General features: G+C 41.1%; 1 non-coding gene across 1 annotated transcript; it reads left to right on the forward strand.

Annotated features, from left to right (window-relative positions):
* The first annotated feature begins 4300 nt into the window (after positions 1-4300).
* Positions 4301-4373, forward strand: TRNAW-CCA (transfer RNA tryptophan (anticodon CCA)). The gene has a single exon. It is a non-coding gene; the product is annotated as a tRNA-Trp (tRNA).
* Positions 4374-5948: the final 1575 nt, after the last annotated feature.

Below are 5948 nucleotides of genomic sequence, written 5' to 3' on the forward strand. Positions count from 1 at the left end.
ACTAGCAGGCAGAAGGGAGGAAGGAAATCAAGCCATCTTAAGAAGAGTATGTGGAAGAAAATTTATTTTAAAAATAAACACTGACGTTCTTAGAGCTTTCAGTCAAGCAATATGCTAAACTCAAGAAACAGCCTGAACATTTTCAAGCAAACCCATGCCTCTGTTTTAATTATCAAAGCCAAGGTGTTGTCATTTATTATGTGTATGTTTAATCAGCAATTACAACATGCAGGCACAATCCTAGGTTCCATAAGGAAGAAAAAGGAGAATCAAGTACAGAATCAACCTTCAAAGAGTTTACAGTGTACTGAGATAATTCCACATAAAAAGCAGCAATGTACATGGTTCACATCGTAAAGAAACTGCCTGCAATGCAGGAGACCCAGTTTCAATCCCTAGTTGGAAAGACCTCCTGGAGAAGAGAATGGCCACCCCCTCCAGTATTCTTGTTTGGAGATCCATGGACAGAGGAGCTATAGTCCATGGGTTCACAAAGAGTTGGACATGACTGAAGCAATTAAAACTTTCACTTTCACACTAGTAAATACATGCCATAAAATAAAAACGACCATGTACAGGGAAGAGAGGGAGATTCCATCTTAAAAGTTTGATCAAGGCGGCTAAAACTGCTCTTACTTTCTTTTATGATGACGTAAAATTGATTCTTTCTCATTAAAATCCCCTTGAATATCTAGTGGAATAAATAAACCTTAGATTCATTCTCAAGAAACCTGTTTCTGCCGCTAGATTCAAGAGGAGCCCAAGAAAGATTTAGAGACTAAAGATCTAGAATGGTGTCCAGCCTCTGAGAGCAGTTCCAGATCATTTTTGACCTTTTTCTGTACTTGAGGGATTGATTACCAAGTGTCCACACATGGGCTACCCATCTTAACCAGTACCTAGACATGAAATGCAAAAATTGGTGTGTGTAGATGCTTTTGTGTTTTTTATAGCTTTCCTCAAACTATTTCAAACCAGGGGCTACTACAAGGCATTCTTCAGATCTGGAATACAGAATCAGATCAGCTCCATAGAGAAGGGGAGCCAAGTGGGCTTCCCATGGGGAGCCAGAGTTCCTCTCAAAGATAAAATACTTTCCTCGCCTCAGTATTGAGAAGATATCCTTGGTCAGGGTTGTGCTTTCCCATTTTCTCTTAAAAAAATTTTGCTGAAACAATAATACCATTCTCAGGTTATACAATATGTACATATTGAAAAGGTAACATTGTCCTCAGATCACATGACATTCAAATATACCACTGGTTCTATATCAAAATGGTGGAAGCTACTGAATTTGAGAACATAATCCTAGTTGTTATCAAACAATGCTGGCAACCATTTACCAGTGGACTTTCTAGTTCTATAAAGTAGGTGTTGATGGTACCCAAAGCAGGCATCAATAATCTTCACTGAAACAGAATGAATGGTGAGGAAGGAAACTAAAAACTTTGTTTGATATAATTGCAGTTCAATGTGCTTTATTGGCGTGACTTGCATAAGACTTAAGAAACCAGTCAATTTCAGTGAACAAACCACAAAATACCTAAAACCAGCTATTTATATTGTGTGTAGTTAATCATTACTTGCCTGAATTTTTCATGTTCTAACAAGCTGTTTTGGCATTTTGTAGACGCAGTCTGAATAATTCCATCTATATTCCATCAATCTTAAATTAACATGACAAGTATTTGTGTTTAGTAACATTTTCTAAAGTTGATAACTTTGTAAACAATTAGATGGTTCACTCCAGTTTCCTAAAATACAGACATTTTCCAAGTAGATTGTTCTGAGAACAACAGTTCCCTCATTTCCAAAGGGCATTACAGAGACCACAGAACTAAACTGGCCACCTTCTTTTAATTTCCAGGACTCACTTTTCAATATATCACTTAAGTGAAATATAAATGTATTTTAAATGGTTTACCTCCTTTTAGGTGCCTATCAAGAGAAATGGAAATGTCTGTTCTACAGTTATCAAAAATTTCCTATATTTTTATTTAATTAAAAAGAGAGAGAGAAAATTGAATCATGTCACAGGCAGGTGGAAGGACACCGCAGGCAGGACTGTGTTTTCCAGTGGCATCCCAGAAGATAATGAGTCCGTGTCTATGGAAATTGATTCATTAATATTTCATCGAGGCAGCTTCAGAGCAATTCAAGAACTAGCTACCAGGAATTCAATCAGTGAATTCAATGAATTGTTGAGCTTAAAATATCAGGGGGTGGGGGTGGGGGCAAAAATATACATATATTTGGCATGTGTGCATATTTATACATACTGATGTGACACATATATGCACATGAATACAGCCATACATATTAAAACACAGCACATGCGAGACACTATCATTTCTAGGCTTAAAATCAGTCTCCTCTGCCTTTATTCTTTACTTAAGAAGAATTTCCAAATAAAACAAAAATTATTCAATTTTAATATCATTCTCCTGACTTAGTACCTGATTGGAAAGCAAGTTAAAAACTGTTAGCTGCGACTTGTTCACTGGTAATCACATTTATCAATAAAGCCCCTTCAATCAATTGACAGCCCATCAAGATGGCTCCCAAGGACCCACGCTGCAGCTCAAAAAAACGGTGATCAAATATTTCAGGAGAAAGGACTGCTGGTTTGGGCCAGAGCAGCCAGTTTACCACATTGAGAAGGGCCAGTTAGGGAAATAAGATTCAAATTATCATGTCGGCTAAGTAATTGGTCTTTGGGTGTCCCTAAACACCAACCTACAAATAATTTTATTTTCATTTTGGATCAATGTCTTCTAGCCCTTGTCTAACTAACCTGTATTGATGTCTTTTTAATTAAACCATGCGTGATATGCTCGCTCGGCATTGGGGCATACTGAGTGTGCATGCTAGGAATTCCAGATAAGGTAATTATGCTATTTGTCACTGTCATGATTAATGTGTGACAGCTGCTATGACAGCTGTGCCACTGTTTTGTCACAATCCTCTGTTCATCCATAACAGAATTAGCTGTCGCACTCAGAGGTACACACTTGCTGCTCTTTCTTTCTGAAGTCAACAATGAGAAAATCGAGAGGGAATATTACATGAAGTCCATGACAAACAAGAAAAACGACATCTTTATTTTTTTTCTTTAAATGATGATATAACCTGCCTGCACTGAAAATGCAGATAGCTCACCTCTAGCAAACAAGCTGTCACAAGGAGCCAATCCACCACTAATCTAGCTAACAAGGTCTCAGTATGTGAGGGGTTTGCTTCATAATTTGAATCTGCCTTGTCAGGCAAGCCTTTTAGATGTTACCCAAATTAGCATTGGCTGGAACTGTTACTGCCTGTCAAGGTGGAAAACTGTAGATGCAGAGTTATAATAGGAAGTGGGAGACTGAATCACCCTTCCCTTTGGGCGTCAGTCAAGTGGAGCAAAATAGGTGCTCTGCCTCCATCTCCCTCAAGACAGTCGTCCCTCCTTCCCCACAAAGCCCTGCCCCTAAACTGGGAAAGATGCTTTCAGGAGCTGCCTCCAAATAGAGACGTAAATTGTCGGGTGAAGGCAGTTATTAATGTTAACCAATACTGTTTCTTACAGAGCCCTAAGACTGGACTATAAAACCACGGAAGACACTGATGTGAAGAGACAGATGGCTACAGTAATAGCGTCATTATTCTATAGCTTTGGGTGAAGTGGATACTGCATATGTTCCATAAATTTAAAAGAAAAAAGCCCACGAAGATGTCTATTCATAACAAAAAAGAAACATTGTGACATTGGAGACCCTGAGTGCAAAAGAAAGAAAATATGGCATGTTGCATATGTATCACTAATTGAACATGGTATTTTCTCTCAAAAATTAAAGGGAGAATGGCTGCGGCTATTACTGCTTTGCAACAAATGATTAGTTCAATTTACTGACAATATATTTAAATTTGCCAATAACTTAACCAGCAAATATAATATGCACTTTTAACAACAGTACTGTTTAAATCAGGCCCATCTGCATTGTCTCTCTTAGGCCTCTTCTCCAAAAACAGCCCTGGAACAGAACACTGAATTATTTCAAACAATTAGAATGATTACAAAGGAAATGTTACCACCTGCTGCTGACTCTTGGCAGTCATCAGTCAATGAAGGATTTAGAATATTTATCAACGACATAAATTCCTTTTGATTTGCCCCTGATTTTTTCATATGGGAAAAGTAAATTCTTTGAAATTCAAACAAAAGATGGTAGGGATTTCAGGAGTAAAAGTCACTTCAGTACGTCAATCCCAGGAAGACCTCGGTGTTCAAGGATTAATAAAGAATTGACTTCTCAGGACTTCCCTGGTGGTCCAGTGGCTAAGACTCCATGCTCCCAATGCAGGGGGCCCAGGTTCAATCCCTGGTCAGGGAGCTAGGTCTCAGACACTATAATTAAGAGTTCACATGCTGCAACTAAGGGTTCTCATGGTGCAACTAAAGATCACACCTGTGGCAACTAAAAAAGATACTGCCTGCTGCAGCTGAGGATCTCAGGTGCTACAACAAAGACACGCCACAGCCAAATTAGAAAATAACAAGAAGAGTTGACTTCTCTACAGATATTTGAGGGTTCCTCCTCTTTGGTTGCAAACAAGCTGGAGACAAGACTACAGATTAAGAGGATCTTGAGTTCACCCCCTCTCATGAGCACACCAAAATCACAACTAACTGTTAAACAACCACTAATTTAAAAAAGACTGGAATCCATTAAAAAAAGATATTCTACATCTAATGAAATAAGAAGAAACCATGAGAATGCAGGAGGTCATGATATAGCCAAATCTTACCATATCATCCAGAAGGGAAATCCACAAACTGGGAAACAATTATATTGCAGAAATTCGCTCACAGCAGCGAGAGCTCTCAGCCCAGTGCAGGCCCCCCAGCCTAGGGGTCTGGCATCAGGAGCAGCCGCGAGAGCACTGAGCTGTGAAGGTCAGTAGGGCTTGAGTGCAGGAGCTCCATGGGACTGGGGGATACAGACTCTACCCTCGGGGGGTTCACACAAGGACCCCTGTGCACTGGGTCCCAGGAAAACAGCCATGACTCCACAGGAGGCTGGGGCAGACCTACCTGTCGTGGAAGGTCTTCTAGAGAGGCAGGGAGACAACTGTAGCTCTCTCTGGAGTCATGAGAGCTGACGGCAGACACAGCAGGGGCCTATGTGAACTCTGGCTGGCGTCAGAGGCAGATATTTGGGGCCCCTGATACGGAGACCTCGCTCCACTCAACAGCCTGTAAGCTTTAGTGGTGGGACGCCTTAGGCCAAACAACAAACGAGTCTGGGAACACAGCCCGACCATCAGCAGACAGGCCGCCGAAAAAGACTTTCTAAGTCCACAGTCATCTCTAGACACGCCCCTTGACTCAGTCCTGCCCACCGGAGGGCCAAGATCCGGCTCCATCTACCAATGGGCAGGCATCAGCACCTCCCACTAGGAAGACTACACAAACCTCTAGGCCAGCCTCATCCACCAGGAGGCAGGCATTAGAAGGAAGGAAACTACCATCCTGCAGAGCGCGGAACTGACCTGGGTCAGAACCTACCCTGGGACCAGCGAGCCGGCTCCTGGTCCTTGGGTGACGAGAGGGGAGTATACTGCTGGGACACATAGGACATCCCCTACACAGGGTCCCATAAATAAGTGACTACATAAAGAACTCAGGAAAAGAACGGACGCACAGAGGGAGAAGTTACGAGAAGTTTTTATCAAACAGAAAAATGCTAAAAAATCTGGCGGCATGCTTAAATAGATTTCAAATCAGGAACGTTAGGCTTTATTCAACTGCACTGATTGTTTTCTCTGTGGCAGGTGTGTGAGCCCTTGATGATTCTTTTCATTTTCACTTTCTACCTCAAAGGAGACAAGAACATTGGTTGCCTTACATTATTATTACCAAGCACATAGCACTTAGCTACTCAGTCACAGAGGTTTTTGGATGAAGG

This window comes from Odocoileus virginianus, chromosome 18 (genome assembly GCF_023699985.2).
Source record: "Odocoileus virginianus isolate 20LAN1187 ecotype Illinois chromosome 18, Ovbor_1.2, whole genome shotgun sequence".
NCBI lineage: Eukaryota > Metazoa > Chordata > Mammalia > Artiodactyla > Cervidae > Odocoileus > Odocoileus virginianus.